Here is an 18,395-nt window from a genome sequence, read left to right as displayed (position 1 = left end):
TTATGCTCGTAAATTACACGGCACGGGCTGGATCGAATGATCCCATTAATAGTTACTGTTATAAATGAATAAAGAACAATAATCTTAGGTTACTTTGTAGGCTCTATGAGTTTAAAAGTTACCGTCCTGGGATCACAGTGATTAAAGGCAGGTGCACACTGATCGTCTCTCAATTAATTGTTTTTTTTGGTAGTACAATGTGATTAACTGGTCCCCAGCTAGGTTGGTTTTTGTTATGTTTTTTTCCCCCTGAATGACCAATTAATTGGTTGGTGCCTGGGTGTAATTTCGGTCAACTAAGTTTTTATTTGGTTGACTACAGGCCTACACCTGCGGTTGTTGGCAGGTCAGCAGGTGTGTGACCTGACAGTCTGTCTGAGATGTCCAGTGCAGGGGTTCTCAAACTTTTCAGACCGTGACCTCCAAAACAAAGGTGCCAGAGACTGGGGACCCCCCGTACCTAAGGGTGGTTAAAGCATATTTGAATACAGTCATGTACATTCAAGAACAGTTGACTGCCAACTTACATTTTAAGGAGCTTTTAAACATTACTTTTAATCTCACCGAAGGACCATGTCTTTATTTTACATTTAACTAATTTCATGCATTTTTTTAAAGAAAAATTGGTGAAATATACAATTGAAAATCATTTGAAAATATTCTTTATTTTACGGAAGGCTTCTGGCGACACCTTCTCAGTGTCTCATGACCCCCAAGGGGTGCAGAAGCCCAGGTTGAGAACCACTGGTCTAGTGTATGCATTCACAGAATTAGAAATTAAAAATTGCTCGAGATTGTCCTGATATCTGTGGTCTTCCATGTTTTAAAATTGTTTAAGGTTTTGATTAGGGTTAGGGCCAGCTGAAGTTTTGTAGAGTATATTCTACTTTTCCTGCAGAAAAAAAGTATAAAATACTTTAAAATTTTGCTGTATAGTGTACATTCAAGTCAGCGTGGATTTTTGGCCAAAAATTCACTGGATTACATGGAGCTGCTGTACCCATCAACTTCTTTCCAGTGCACTCTCCTTAAAGATTGAAATCCCAAGTGCCTCAAATGACTTTTACCAGGTACCTAATACTACCAAACCTCAAAATTACAGAAATATCCCTTTGATTTTGACATTTAAGTCAAGGAAACCATTTTTTTTAAATAATATATATAATTGTATAGACTTACAGGCCTAGCACAGGGGTGAAAAAGGTACTGATTACACAGGCCTACAGTAGAGAGGAGCCCTTGAGAAGCCTGCGATGAAAAGTGTGTTTTTATTTATTTTTCTGAGTAATCAATGTCTAAATGGGGGGCCTGTAGTCCAATGCTGTGAAATAATGCAAATGAATTTAATTTAACAAAAGTAAAAATATTGCTCATAAATGGGGAGATTAAAAAAATGCATTAAAATGCATAGACATTTGTAAAGCAGTTGTTGCTTGGCTAGCAGGTTAAGGGGGGCCCCGTGCAATATCCTTTCCAGGGGCCCAAAATACCTAGCTTCATCCTTGTATAGAATGAAACAGTAACCCTTACACCGACTATGAGTGAGCAGACTCTCCACAAAGGACAGATGGAGAGAGGACAGACAATGAAAACACACAAGGGAAAAGCAGCGTGCTCTATTCACACAGACAGGAGAGAGGAAACAAAGAAAGAAAAGGAAGAGAGGGACAAGGACAACGAGTACATGAGAGAAAATAGGGAGACAGGAGGAGGTGCTGTTCATTAAAAGTTTGATAAAACTTGTTACGAGCAGATTTTGTTCTGCAAGATTGAATATTTGGGAAGAAACAAATGGCAAAGGATGTAAGTGAATGTTATATGTATTCAGTATCAAGGTCTCTGAGACTTCTAAGACATGTTCATTAGTGTTTCCTCATTATGCTGATTAAAGAAAAACTGAACCAAAGGGACATTATGTTCCTTGAAATTGTGTTTGATTTTGCAATAAGTTGTACATTAAGGTTGCACAAACAGTTGGGTGCATTAAAAGGAAGTATGAGAAACCTCAGAGTTGGGAAAGTTTGGAGGGAGGACAGTTCAAAGCTGCTCTCAGTCTAGAGCTTAGGTTTTGTTTTAATGGAGTCATGTTCATTTTTACAGTGTTCTGGTTCTTCTTGGTTAGTCTTAGCCATGCATGAGGAAAATAATGAAGTCTGCATTGCTTTGAGGCATGTTTCCTGCTTACTTTATTTTGCATGCTACACGCTGCATTTACAGAGCTACGGTTCACACAGTAGACTGTGGGCTCCAGTTTTTTGGCCCTCACTACAATAGCTCCTTCTGTGTTGAAATCTTGTGCCAGTTGTTAGTGAGTGGGTTGTTTCTGTAGCCCACCAGCACTGCACTCAACCCACCAGCACCATCATCATCTGCCCAGGCTCGACTGTTGATGTTCGAGTCCAGGAGGAGCTCTGCAGGAGGGAGACGCTCCAACTCCCCCGTTTGGGTCTGATACACATCTTCAGGCTGCACAGAGCATCTGATACACTTGTATATTATTGAAATTATACAAGCTGCAATCTTGTAAGATGGAAAGCAATTTCATCAGTGTCATATCGTGAACAAAATTAAATTTTGAAGGGGGGTGGGGAGTGGGGGGGGGGGGCTCTGGCATCCTAGGAAGAAGGAACATGGTGCCATCTGAAATCAATTTACTTGTGAATGCAGGAAGCTCCGTCATCATTGAAAGCCTTCATGCACACTAGATTATTCTGTCAGATGGAATAACTAATTATTGTTTTGATCAACAATATCTGGTATTTTTTTATCTGAAGTTGCAGGAAGCAGAGCAAAACTCTTTATTCTGATATTCATGTGGATAATCCTCTGAATCCCATCCTAGGACTGTATTATTTTATTCATGAGATCCGCAGATACATTATCAGGCTCTGATGGAGACATGTGAATCCATTCGCTCTCTCTTCCCCCTGCTGGAGGTTGATCGGTGCTGTGGTGCATAAGGGCCATTGTCATGTTTCAAAGTGCCTGCCCTGGCTTTGCTTCAGCGGAGATCTTCATTTCCTTTCGCGCTTGTGTCACTTGTTTCTGATGCTTGTCTCCTGTTTGATGACTTTTTGCCCCCGGCGCTGGAATATTCATCACATTTGACTTCTGTTTGCCTCCTTTTTTTCTGTTTTGATGTGGAATGTGATGATACACTCAGCTCATGAGACGAGACAATACATGATGTTGGCTTTGAGAGAATGCGAGAGGTTTTTTTACTATTTCTAGATAACTTTGACAAATTACACTATTCGGTGGAAAGTCACAAAATGCTAAAAAATGCAAGTTCATTTTGAAATGTCTGATGTTGTAACCTTCAACCTTTAACCTTCCTTTTATAGTCCTCTAATTACCAAGTTTTCAGCAGATAATAAGACTGTTATGTGGTGACTATGTAATGTGGTAATGAGGACATAACAGCATGAAAGAGAAAAGGATGAAATTACCAAGAAGAAAAGAAAAAGAGAAAAAAAACATCATGTGTTCTGAAGTTGCTTTGACGTCTGCTGTGTAGCAGCATCCAATCAGAGAGTGATATCTAATAAGGGGATGTGTCTTCCAGTAAAAACAGTTCCAGGAAGACTGATCTTATGTGTCTCTTCTCATCAGTCCTCAAATCTCATTCCTCTGTCTTTGGGTCTGGAGTGTTTGGAACGGTCTTTAAGATGGCAGATCAGAAACTACTTCTAATTTGACAGAAGACTGAGGACCGAGGACTGGGAACAAAGCAATTTGGAATGTGACTATGGTCTCCATTGATAAAAGGACAGTTGGCCAATTTTGCATGAACATTTCAACATGGTAACAGTAGGAGACATTTAAGAACAAATGGAAGGAAACACAATTTTTTTAGAAGGAGTGATTACATGTGATGAAATGTGGATCTTCAAATACGATCCTGAGACAAAACAGCAGTCTATGCTTCGGGAAACACCATCGTCACCAAAAATGAAGAAAACACGACAAAGTATTTATCAAGGCCATGTTGGTTGTTGTCTTTGAAATTAAGGGAATCATTTTGGAGAAATGGGTTCCAGAAGGGTCAACAGTGAATCAACACTTTAACAAACAGGTACTAGAAGAGCATCAAGGATGCTTTCACATTAGGCCCAGTTGTTTTAAACCGTGCCGTGGCGCAATTACTCCCCCTTCCCCTTCCCCCCCGGCTTGCTTTCACACTAGCAACATTGATCCATGCCCGAGCTCACTTGCGTATTTACTCAGTCTGAAAGAGCAGGTGGCGGTATGCACATAGCTGGTTTACAACCCCGCAAAGGAGTAGAAAGAAGAAGAAGCTACCATGGCAACCACTGGGATCATGACCTGAGCAAAGATTATATTTGTTTTGACCTGGCAAAAAGTCCATCGGGCAGCCATGGATGATTAAAATCACTATTAAGATGACAGCAACTTCACTCTTCGTATCTGCACATCTACTACAGCTCAGAGGATTAAATGGGCTCGTGCTGCGCAGATACAGCAGTTTTTGAGGTGACAGGAGACTTTTATTGCCTTTGCACCTCCTCTCACTGACTTCAACTTGTGTTCGTCTGTAAGGTGAGTAATAACCGTTTATTGGCTGGATTCTGATGAACAAACTGCCGCGCTGTGGAAAGACATTTAGTTTTTACGATGATGTCATAAAGCTGATATGGCGCTCTGTCCCATATCCGAGCGTGGGTGCATTCACATCTCATTCGAACTGTGCCAGAGTCCACTTGAATCACGCCCGAGACCACCTCCCCAAGTGGGCCGGGCCCGGTGCCCGGGCGCGGTTCGTTTGCATTCACACTACCTAAACGAACCGGACTTTGGGCTCAAGTGCACTCGGATCCTGCTGCTGTATCGCCCCCTGCTGCCACTGGCTGAACATCTGCTGCAGACTGAGAGACACCTCTGGTAAACTCCCATCATCCACCACTGTGTCAAACACTCAGATCCGGGACCGGGCCCCTAATGTGAAAGCCACCTTAAAATCTTTTGCTGGCCTTTTTAAGTTAGGATAAAAAGTGAGGAAATTTTTGTTTGACAGGTTATTTGTTTGTTGTAACAATACTTCTTGGCAAATTAAATTGAATTGATTTGGCAGATTTTTGGGCAAATGCATGTTCCTTACAATTGTGGACCCATTTAAAAGGGAAACAAACTGGCTTTCCGGAGATTTAATGCCAAGAAGCATTGTTACAACAAAGAAACAATATACCAGACACAAATTTCCTTTCTATTTGTGCTAAGTTTAGATCTGACATCAACCTTGGAGTGAGTGTTTTTAAAGAAAACTCTGATGACATTTGCATGAGCACTCTGGTCATGCATGACTGTCAGACTGTACAGTACTGCCTTTGTCTTGCATTTTATTCATTCTTTGGTAGATTGGAGAATAGCTTTGACCCCATCATTGACTAAGGATTTCCGTCCATCCAAAAATGTAACTTAATGTGCCTGTCATGACCAAAGATTGTACACTGAAATGGATGTGGGACAGCTGCCTGGAAGTAAGGCCAAACTATTGAGAGCTCCCCTGCTGCCTGTCTGCAGACATAAACCCTGCCTCATGTATGGCAGCACGGGTGACCGGAAGAAGTACTTAGAATGTAACAATTAAGTTTTATCCTCATGAAAATCTGTCAGTATTGATCTGTTCCCAATAAAGCATCTCTAGTTATGATAATAACTTTATGATAATCCTCTAAGGTCATGATAGGTCTAATTGTCATTCTGAAACATGTGACATTCAGAATTAGGCACTCAGGTCCTGGTTAAAGACAGCACCAATGTCACAAAGACACAGCAGTAAAAGAGATGAATACAGAGCTGTTTAACACACCATTGACTGACAGCTCTGTTTTCAGCAGCTGCTCTTTGCAGGGATCTTGCCTGGATTATTAGAGCTGAGAGAAAAGGTGAATGAAAACGTAATAACAAAACAATACATGCATAAAATTTTCCATAACCAGGGATTTCTGCTTCGGACTGAGACAAGAACCTGCTCTGGCACGGACTGAACCAACCTAAACCCATTTTAACGTCTTATTGTTAAGCTAATGTTTGTCTTGGTTAGTGGCAGGGACACTGGAGATGACATTTAATTTTTTTCAGGAAACAAGTCCATCCTTACTTATGAAATGACAAACTACAAACTTGCTTAAAAACAAACTATTAGAGCTTAAATGTTGAAACGGATTACATAAACCCATCAAACAAACTCAGTCTGTTGTCCAAAAAAATATTTTTAATGAGATAATCTTCACTTTCTCAACTTTACAACCCCCTGCTTGCTTATTAAGAAAAGTTACACATCCAAAACTGCTCCATCTGCTGCCTCTGAAGTTGTGAAATGTTGATCAAATCAATTAAGGCAGATTTCTCAAAGCCTCCATTTGATCAGTGATTAATTAAAACATTATGACAGGAAATGCCTTCTGCAGTGTTATCCTTTAAACATGTTTTTTTTTAAATAACTGATCTTTTGTTCAGAGAAAATAACACATTCTAGCGCTCAATGAACACTCATCTAGCACAGTCACCCACAACACTGGACGTAACAGGATTAAAAGGATAATGTTCTTGGACATATTTCTGGGTTTTAATTTGTTAAGATACAAATATGTTGAAATGAGTACTTACTAGAGTTCAGCCACTTTTACAATGGTTCTTGTTCTGAACGTGAAGTTCACCATTCAAATCCTCCACCAACATTTTGCAAAATCCTCATTAAGAAACTTTTAATGCAAGAACCAAGCCTACCAACTGACCAGATACTCATGACTATAAAACATTTGATTCAGAGCAAAACCAACCTTCAAAAATGGAGAAAAAGGCGGAGGTACAAGACCGTGAGACCCCTCCAATTCCAGACATCACCGTGACACTCTAAGATTGTTAGTATTGCAGTATTCAGACTGAGCTCCTAATTAAACCAAGTTTTTCCCTAAAAATAGGTTGATATCTTAAAAATCTTTTGTCTTCAGGAGGAGCTTATATCATCATTACACTCTCAGGTAGCTCATGGTATGTGTACTTTAAATACTTTTGAGATCATGGCTAATAATATGATCTGCTAGGACCCCCTTCATGTTCTCCATTTTGTTATGTTGCAGCCTGATGCCATGGTAAAGATCTAGATCTTAATCTACACTCAGTACCACATCATGCTGAAGTGAAAACACAATTTTGGACATTTTTTGCTAATTTCTGAAAAATAAGAACTGAAATATCACTTTGACTTTGAATTTAACTCAGGTGCCTCCCATTTCACTTGACCTTTCCTGAGATGTTGCTACACCTTGGTTCAAGTCCACCTGTGGTAAATTAAACTAACTGGACACCCCTCTCTATAGAAGGCCTCAAAGCTGACAATGCATATCAGAGCAAAAGCCAAGCTATGAGGTCAAAGGAACTGCCTGCAGAGCTCCGAGACAGGGTTGTTGACAGGCACAGATCTAGAGAAAGCTGCAAAATATGTCTGTTGTTCTGAAGGTTCCCAAGAGCACAGTGGCTTCCATAATTCCCAAATGGAAGAAGTTTGGCATGACAAAGACTTTTCCAAGAGCTGGTCGCCTGGCCAAACTGAGCAATCGGGGGGAAGGACTTTGGCAAGAGAGATGACCAAGAACCTGATGGTCACTTTGACTGCGCTCCAGAGATCCCGTGTGGAAACGGGACAGGGTTCCAGAGGGACAACGATTGTTGCAGCCCTCCACTGATCTGGGCTGTATGGCAGAGTAGCTAGATAGAAGCCTCTCCTCAGTGAAAAATGAATTAAAGCCAACTTGACTGTGATTTTGGGGTTTGTTGCAGGATCTCTGGAGCTGAGTCAGAGTGACTATCGGGTTCTTGGTCACCACTCTCTCCCATGATTGCTCAGTTTTGCTCAGCTCTTTGTAGAGTCCTGATTGTGCATAGAATTTTTTGTAGCCTTCCCTGCGCCTCACAACAATCCTGCCTTTGAGTGCAAGCAGTTCCTCTGACCTCATGGCTTGGCTTTTGCTCTGATATGCATTGTCAGCTTTGAGGCCTTCTACAGAGGTGTGTGCCTTTCCAAATCATGTCCAAATTCAATTCACCACAGGTGGACTCCTATCAAAGATCCAGAGAAATGGGGGGAACCCCAGCTAAATTTCAGGTTTTTATTGTGATATTTCAGTATTTTACTTTTCTGAAACTTGCAAAAAAATAAAATAAAATAAAATTCTGTTTTCACTTTGTCATGATGGGGTCTTGAGTGTAAATTAATGAGAATAAAAAAAACTGACTGTAGCGTCAGGCTTCAACATGACTAAATTTTTAAAAATGAGGTGTGTCTAAATGCACTGATTGTGGGTGCAAGGATCCTCATGGGTCAAAAAAAATATATATATATATCAGCAGATGCAGTGGAAACTTTTTCGACTCCAATTTGCCTCTTTGAATGGAAGGACTGAGGACCCATAATGCAGCTTAAATGCATCCAAAACTGCTTCTCTAGAGAGGACAAAAGATATAGCAGAATTAAAATCTCTTTCCATGGCACGCTTATTTCCTGGTATGTCAGATAATTCCTTAATGGAAACTTCTCTTTCCTGCTTTATCAAGACAAACTCCTCCAAATTATCTGAGAAAATCAAATTTGCAGTGCAGAGATGGAGCAGAAAACAAGCGAGGAAAACAAGAAATCAGCCTCCTATTGTTTTCTTGTTTCCATCTCTTGACTCATCAACACAAATCACATAGAGAAGAGAAGAAGAGAGAGCATTATTGGCTGGCAGCACTTCTCCCTCCACACTGATGGTGTGAAAGTATTATTAATGCTGGCTCCATCATTAGCGGTATTTTTTCCTTTGCTTTGCTCTCATTTGTAGAGGTGTAAATCAACCTCCCTGTGTCCAACACCTCAAACTCACCAAATTGAGCTCTTGATGCCGTCTAGGCCCTGGAGCAATGAATACAAATGTCAGCTAGATTACCAGCCTAATTGGCACGGCGTTAGCCCTCCTTTCCAACGCCAAGAGCTGAGATGCAGCAGTGAGGACAATAATTCACAGGAGTCGCATCTAAACTGAGCCGAGCAGTGAGGGGGAGGGACGGCTCTTCTCAGGCTGATACTCTAGGCACATAAATGCACAACACTTAAATTCACATGCATGCATAAATAACGCCACAACAAACATGTATGACTTATAAAATTCAAGCGTGTAATCTTTTTCTCCTTATTTACATGTAATAAGAAGAATAAATGTAAAAGCATGAATCTTTGACAAGCTTTTATTCTCTGAATATTTCTACAACACATTCACAGCAGTACTTGGTTTGCTGCAAACATCTCCGTCATTCCCAGCAGTAACAGAAAGTGTTTTAAGCAAATAAGCTCTCATAAACCCATTGTATTCCACCTGTCCAGTACCTGACGGCAGTCACAGAGTCTCTGAGAAAATGGAGCATGCTGCTCCTAAAAGATATTTTTTTAGGAGTTGGTGGGAGGCCAACATGAGGGGGAAAGAGACTGAAACTTGGATATTTTTTTTATTATTAGGAGCTGAAAAAATAATTTAAGTGTTTTTGTTGGTCAAAGTCTGCTAGATAGGTCAAAGACAGTCTGTCCCTCAGGGTCTATTAAGCTATTAGGAAACCATGATTGGTCACTGATAAGCATCTGTGTCTCTTGATGTTTTTAGTACACTGTTGGCACTGTAGTCAGCTCCTGTCTGCAGCTCAAGTAGCTGTGGACACAGAAATATCTCTGACAGTAGGTATGTTTTCATGGACCACTTGCAATCAGAATAAATGCCTGACCGGAATGAAAATGCTTCATAAACACACTCCATTCAGAATAAAATCTTCCGAAGGTCAGAAAGCCAAGGGCCAGACATTGGATTTGTTCCACTCATTACACCATTAAAACGTCTTGGATGTTCGAAGGTTAAATCTAAACAGGACAGACATAAATATGCTGTCCTTGTATCACATAGAAATTTTTTCACATTTTTAGACGTTTTAGGACCAACTGATGCTAAATTTACTGGACTGGAATATTCATCGAAAACACAGGCTACAATTCACCAGGACTGTTTACACTTTAAAACGGCAACCTGTTGTCCACAAAATCTGATCTGACCCTAGATTATTTCACCTGACCTGAGATCAGTGCACCGTATCCAGAGAGATCTTTCTTTAAAAAGAAGAAGAAAAAAAAAACATCAAAAGTAGACGAATTAATCTCCTTCAATATTAAAAATGATGCGGTCTGTATCAGCCTGTTTTTGGACAGCATGTTTACAGAGCTGAGAGGATGCGCTGATGTGCGCTCTGCTGTGCGTCTTTTTATGATGTTCCTCCCCGCTCCAGAGAGGGTTCAATGTACCACAGCCTATCTAACTCATTTACTGCATCATATTTTGACTTTTCTTTGCTATAATTATAGATAGATTGTGATAAGAGAGTGGAAAATTTGTATTTGAAATTAGTAAATATTGAAAATTAATATTAAAAAATATCCATCTTTATCCCCAAATGCCTCACAGGCCAGATGTACCGGACCTGGCCCGCTGGCTGTCATTTGGTGATGGCTGGTGTAAATCAGGTGGTTTGTTTACAGGTGTAAAAGAAGAATTTCTTCTTCTACGGCAAACTGTCGGTAGATGTAACCAGTGGCACGATAAGGTGCATGTCAGAAAATTGGTATTCAGACAGTGGTGTGCACGGGGTGGGTGGGGGGGAGGCAGTTGCCCCCCCCCCCCCTGGCCCAATTGTTGAAAAATGCGTGCTAAAGTGCCCTCAAGAGCCAAAGCCCATGCTAAAGTGCCCTGGGTGGCAAAACACACAAAACTGCCTCCTTGGCTGGTTAAAACATGATAAACTGCCCGCTTGGGTGGCAAAAAGCATGGGCGCAAGAAGGTGGGTGCTGAGGGTGCTGCAGCACCCCCTGTTGGCAGGCAGTATGAGCACACAATGTGTAAACACAACATATAAATATTTAGCCTCTTTTTTACAACAGCGTTCATACATTTCCTGTCAGATGTGAATGAAACATATTCTAAATATTATATTATTTGATTTAAATAAATTATTTTCTCCAACCTGACAACAAACGTCATCACATCAGGTCAAAGTGCATCGACAAGTCTTGCCTGCATGCAACTCACTCTTCTGCGGAAGCTTACGAAAGAAAAGGGATTAAAAACAGCCACTGGTGTTGCAGGTTTCTGGGTGCCCTGCATCCACAAACTAAGGAGCTGCTGAAAGAGGTAGAAAAGTTGGTAGCACTTTGCCTCTGCCTGCGCGTGTCTGTGGCCTCTTCTGAGAGGTCATTCTCCACACTTAGGCAGTTGAAAACACGGTTACGGAGCACCATGACTCAAAAAAGATTCACACACGACTCCGCAGCACATCCACCAGGACGTTTTGAACGTCCTGGTGGATGTGCCTTTGACGTAAGTCTGTACATCCCACAGCCACTTACAGAGTCATCAGTTGAAGTCAGGTAGCTCACAGTTATATTTTGCTGTAGACATACGTTTGTTATAATTTTGGTTATATTGGATTTTTTGACTGTTTACCTGTGGGTCAGACCCAAATATGAAGGTGTGTAAGCACCTGCACATAAACAGTAATGCACGCACTTTTACCTTGCAGCACCCCTCAGCAGAAACATGTTCTCGTGCGCATGGCAAAAAGGCGTGATTAAGTACCCTCCTCATTGGCAAAACACACTAAACTGCCCTCTTGGGTGAAGAAAACACACTTAACTCCAGAAGAACCATTAGGACCAAGAAATACTATGAAACATTACTGTTGCAATGACTTTTATGTTGGGCCCTTTTCTGATCTATATTGAGCCAGAAGTATATCTCACAGAACCAGTTTGGATTATCTGGTGCTAATATGGTGTTAAAATGCACTAGAATACAGGAAATGGCATCTACTTCATTGAAAATGTTCTGGGGGAAGACCCCCAGACCCCCTAGGGATTTAATTATTTTTTTCTGTGTGTTCTACACAGTCCAATGTTGAATCTACACAGTTCTTGTGGATGCTGGTCCTAACTACAAACTAACTTGAGTAGTCTGTCTAGTTAGTCTATTTTAGGGCTGTATAATGTGCCATTTGTATGACATATAAACATGTCTAACTTTAATGTCTGATCTGAATGAATTTTATCTGATCGTGCAAAATATGTTCATGTAACCGCAGCTAGTGGTTCTTCCACTGAACTATTAAAGCATAAATAAACAGAAAGAAAGAAAAGTTAGTGAGGAAATTACACCTTTTTTCTTCTTGCACAAGCAAAACATCACGTTACAATATCTCAAACTGCTTGAGTGTTTAGGGAGTAAGGCTGAGTATTTCCCACAGTCTCATGAGGATGTGCGTATCGCAATGCAAGTTTTTTTCTATAATAAACATATCCTACACAGAATTTATTGCCTCTTTATTTGTTCCTTGTCAATCCCAATGCAAGCAACATGTCAGGACACTCGCTGCTGCTCACTTGTGTAATTAGGATTTACTGTAAGGCCATATTTTATAATATTTCAGTGTTCAATCACATTTAACCCAGAGAAACTTCTCTTCCCACTCTGACACGTTCTGAGTGGTGCAGTTTTCATGTAACTAATGGGCAGCTTATGAGTGACAGCAAAATTGGTACAAAAACTTCCATTATGCACGTCTAGACACTGTTTGGACTTTCTGTACTGAATTGTTCACCCCACAAGATGTAGACGGCATTGTTCCTCTTCTACAATCCACTTTGTCGTCAGTGGTTTCAAGCCTTATTCTTCTATAGGCTCTATTGTTTTATTTGCTGAAGTTTGAATACAAAAACATCCCATTTTCAGTCTCTGTTATGGTACAGTAATGGATCTTTTTATGTCAGAGCTTCTGGGAGAAAAGATATGAATATAAGAGGAACTGTATTTGTTTCCTCAGTGTTGGAGGTATCTGCACACCAGTTATTTGTGAGGAAAATCATTCAGTTAGATACGAGCTTTATGTTTGTTTTCAAAAAGGCAATAACCGTTGTTGGAATAGGAGCGCTAACTCTTCCAAATATGAAAGTCACAGTAGTTAAACTTGAAGTGCAGCGATGGATTTCTGCCATTTGATCACTGAATGTAAGAGCTTAATGGCTGCACAAGAAAAACCCCTCTGCGCAAAGATGTTATGTTCTGTTTGTGATATCAATGTGGGCAATTCATTAATGTGAATCTATTTGGCTGTTAACATCTCATCAGTTGGAGTGGCTTGTTGTACTGGGATCTTTTGATCATTATTTCATTGCAAATTGAAAAAGATTTAATAAACTGAAAGTGAGAAAAACAAATCTTTTTGCAGGACACAGTCATGAGAAAATAGAAGATATCTGACAAATATGGTTATCAAAAAAGGAGAAAAAGCTAAAAAAAAAAAAACTATCAATCACTTCTGAAATGAAAGTGTTGGATATGAAACATCTCTACAATAATGAAATATATTCTCTAGTTATTTAAACTGCCTTGTGCTCTTTGGGTTAGTATTGTAATGGATGCAAAGTAGGACTGACATATAAAACTCACAGCAGCTGAATGCACCAGGATCTGTCTGCTCTGTGGTTTTTCTCCATCTTACAGCTTGCGTCCTCGTCTTCTGGGTCCATTACTGCAGCAGGGTGAAGTTCAGAAGCAGCTGGATTTACAGTTACAAGACATAATGCTGCTTTGCCTTTCTGAGGTTGATTTGTTGTTCATTTGGTGTCTGTAGTAATGTTGTTCAGTAATAGCTCATGCAGTATATAGTGTCTGACTTCCTGTCTAGGTCAAGTTGCACTGTTCAAAAATGCTCAGGTGAAGCAGAATAGAGCGACGGTTCTGGCTCACACCTGAGATTGGAGGGCAGTGCTGAAGGGATGCAACACATAATGATCATATTAAAAATATTGAGCTTAACAGTACTCATAGGGCTGGCAAAAATGTGCCTTTGTTTTACTCTGATGTGTGTGCTTTACAGTGATACTCTATCTTGCTTAAAACTGCAGTAGAAAAGCATAATTGGGCATATAACAACACTGATTGTTAAGACATTTTTAATCTGAGCCTCTAGTGTAGCAGTAATAGAATTTCTGTCTCAAGACACGATATGAATCAAAATACAGGGGCCATGATACATAATGCACAAATATCAGTTCATGTCGGAATCACATACTATTTAGGGTTAACGATCCTGCAACTCAGAACTCTAAATATCAGATTGGCAGAGATCCTTGAACTTAATAAAAATCTTCTGTTTATTATGCCTGCTTACCTTATAAATGCAAATAAAGTATACTTATGTATTTTCCAGTTAACATGGTCCTCTGTTGTCTGTTTTGTTTTTTTTCACAAGAAAGTAATATCCTGGTTTCACTTTACTCTAAATCTACTTTTATTTGCAAGAACATCTTTTTTCTTTATATCTCTATACCAAGTGTCTGTCATGTGGATTTAATGTTGTTTCTCAAACTTCTGATGCAGCTACATAAAGTCGTTGTCCTTTGCTACATTCTTGGGCTCACATCTTTGCAAATAAACCATAAAAAAGCTGCTTGTGATCTTCTGATCCTGTTTAAAATCTGAGGGGAATTTTTGGCTTTACACCATCATTCAGTGCTGGATAGGATGTCACATGTGGTGTAGTGAGCCTAGCTCTTGCTGTCAGTTGCTAACTAGTCTGGTATCTTGCTGATGAAGATTGGTGTTGCTGCAGTATTTTACCTTGTTTTTACAGCTTGCATATTGCATGACTCATGTCTCTCTCCTAACTTTTCTGGTGTTTGGAGAAACACTAAGTAATCGAGTATTTTTTTTTCAGTTTTCCTTGCAGCAGATGGACTCTCTCACCCATATTACTGCACTTTGTTTCGATTTGAAGCGGGATGCATTATGTCCTTTGTCCTCCAGCGGTTGGCTTTTGTGTTAACTGCACCAGTTGTATTTTTTTAACTGTGGTAACATTGATCCTTTAATATCTTTATAAATACATTTATAGGGAAGGAGTATGTGAGTTAATGGTGCCATATCAAGTCTTTGAGCACAGGTCTTATCATACAGAAGAATGGTGTCTGTAATATTTAGTTGGATTGTACTTCATGTACACTTTCTAAATGTTATATCATTCATTATTCTCTCTGCATGCTTGGCAGCATGGTGCAGTAATTGCAGACTGTAACAGCTAAAAATTGTCAATTGCAATGCACTTTGTACTCTCCATTAAGTGCCACTTGTGCTGTGAGTCAGGCTCTCTATGTGGTGGAGAGGTTACAGGCTCTGACCTCTGTCTGTCGGGATCCCTCCACTGTTCTCATTAATGCAGCCCACCCCTCCTGGTCCTTTACTGATCTGATTGGGGTTAATTACACCTCTGGTATGACTGTGTAAGGTGTGAAATCAAAGCAGCTTCAGTACAACAATACCACAAATGTGCAATCACAGCTGGCATATAGAAGATAACTAGAATTGGTTAGATATAAAAATAGAAAACATAGCTTTCATGTTCATTATACAAAGCAATTTAAAATGGAATTGGAGACGCTTTCTCTGAAAGTGCACGAGATTTAGACAGATCTCAACATTCATTCCAGGAGAGGCTGTCAGTTGCACAAAACAAAGTATTACCTATGAATCCATTTTCTATACCGTGCATACCCCACTTTCCCCCATTTTATAGGGACACAAACTTGGTTACAGCTGCAGGATTTTATAAGTCTCCCTCAATTTCCCACAATCTTTTTACCCAAGCAAACAGACAAACACATAACCTGAACTCTGCCAGTTAACAATCAAGCTTCAATCGGTAATTTCAGAGGTGTGATTGAAAAGCTATTTTGGTGCCATGAAGACTCCGGCAACTGTTTTCAAACTGCTGTCATGTTGGAAAAGAGGACACAAACAAGCTGGAAAAGAAAGCTGTCTGTCAGTTTATTCTGGATCTAAATCTGACTCCCTGTTGGGTCTGAAGAAAAGAAACTTGCTCTCTGAAGAGAAGAACTTAGTCTCTTGTCAATGTCTGGGAATCTTTGGATTTTAATGTCCCATCAACAGCAACAGTGTTGCATATTGGTGTGCTCTTTGTTGGCTGTAGCACACGACAGATGTTTTTGATTAAGCAGCAGCCTTCAGCATTGAAAAATTAAGCCAATGTGGAAGTGCAGAAAAGCTAAAGTTCTTTGAGTGTCCTCTTTTAGCTGGCTGAAAATGGTAAAGAATAAACAGGCCCGATAAAAAATGCTAATTTTTACAGCAGAAATAAACCAATTTATTGCCTGGGTCAAAAACATTTTCAATGTCAATACCTAGTTTCTAAGTGAGCTTGTAGTACCTTTTTAAGTCTAAAGTTGTACAACTGGGGGCATAGCATCCTTCACTGACAGGTAGATGTGTTCTCGCTGTTTTAAGATTTTACTGAAGGCCTGCCTCAGTGCTACCTCTGCACCCAAACATTCACCGAGTGTAGGGCACAGTCACCATTTCCACCCACAACCATCATCATTTGGTGTTAATCCTGGTGTGTTGGGCTGAAAGTCCAAGTTTTTCAAAATCACAAAGCTCTAATTTACATCTAACTGGTGCAACCCATATCTGATCTTATGTGAGCACACAGCCTGAAGAAGAAAGCCTGAGCAATTAGAAAAACTTTATGATTTTAATGTATTTCTAACTAGAGTTTAATGCTCTTTCAGGTCCAGTTGCAGTGCCTGTAAAAAGTATTTATATCCTTGAATATTTTACCCTTTTATTGATTTTAAAAATCAATCATGGTCAAAATAACTTGGTTATTTTTGAGGAGAAAAAACCCTCTTTAATGTCATAATGAAAACAGATTTCTACAAAAAAATGTCCATTTATTAAAGATGCTCAGAAGCATCCCCACAGCATGATGCTGCCAGCACCATGCTTCACAGTGGGGATGGTGTGTTTGGAGTGATGTGCAGTGTTTTGTGTCTGCCAAACATAGCCTCTGGTCTGACGGCCAAAAAGCACCATTTTTGTTTCATCGGACTATTTTCTTCCACTCCCACATGTCTTTTGGCAAACTCTAGTTAAGATTTTATATGACAACAGGGCAAAAGTTGTTTTGGTAGCTGAGTCTTTCCCAGCTGCTGAAGCTTGTAATTCCATCATAGGTGTCTTGCTGGCCTCTTTCACTAGTCTTCTTCTTGCACGCTCACTCAGTTTGTGAGGACGGCCTGATCTAGGCAGATTTACACACAGGCCATATTCTTTCCGTTTTATGATGATGGATTTAACTGAAGTCCAGAGGAGGTTCAGTACTTGGAAACTTCTTTGTATACATTCCCTGACTTCTACTTTTCGATAACTTTTTCTCTGAGTAACTTCAAGTGTTCTTCCATCTTAATGGTGTAATAGTAGCCAGGAATATTGATTAACCAGTGAGTGGACCTTCCAGACACATGTGTCTTTATACTACAATCGCTTGACACACATTCACTGCACTCAGGTGATCCCCATTTCACTAACTGAGTCTACTAGCCAATTAGCTGGATCTCTGTTAAATTAGGTCAGCCACTTTAAAGGTGGTGAATATCGATGCTGTCACTTATTTTACCTTACGTATTTTTGTGTAAGTGATTGATGTGCGATTCGTTTATAAATGGTTAAGTTGAAATTGTTAAGTTGGTCATATGCCGCTCATTTATGCTGCAGTAAAACCTGCTATTGTTCTGGGAAACTGCACACATTTCTAGGTGCATTTCAGCAAGCTCAGAATGGAAATAAACCTTTTCCTGGAAAAAACTGTGCAGATAAACTTTAAAAAGCAAGTTAAAGTTGTCAAAGTTGAATCAAAACAAACTCATGATAAAAAGCTCTCCGCTGCTGCTGAGATTTTGTTTTGTGATTATTTTATGACAGTGTTTGTTCTCTGTCTTTTAAAAACGTCATTCCTCACTGAAAATTAAAACACATTTTTAAAAACATATTGTCTTTAAAACAGTAGCATGAATAAGAATCCACTAAAGAAAAGATTTCTTTCAAAAACTGTGGAGGACTGTGAGCCTCTGACAGTGGAGTGGGCATGTTGTGGGTGTTTATATTATGCAGGAGCTGCTGCAGGGGATTGGAAATATGACATGATGTGCAAAACTTTATTGACCAGATGGAACACCTTTAAGAACAGCACAGAAACACATGACTCCATGTATTCTGGTAAATCTAACTACTGTATTCTTCTCTGCTGTCAGTGGGCTCTGCAGAGGACTGCTCCAAACCAAACCATTTTTAGGGATACTCATTTACTCTTTGTTCTTTTGAATGTGATCGGCACTTCTCAAGACATTCTAATCACATTTTTTAATTAATTCTATCAATACTGAATTGATTTGGTGAACAATATTCAACTGAAGTGAGTTTAATACAAGCAGTCTGTGATCTGCACTATAAGCT

The sequence above is a fragment of the Cheilinus undulatus genome, linkage group 1, assembly GCF_018320785.1.
Source record: "Cheilinus undulatus linkage group 1, ASM1832078v1, whole genome shotgun sequence".
Lineage (NCBI taxonomy): Eukaryota > Metazoa > Chordata > Actinopteri > Labriformes > Labridae > Cheilinus > Cheilinus undulatus.
The sequence above is the reverse complement of the archived record's forward strand: the minus strand, read 5'-3'. Positions refer to the sequence as shown.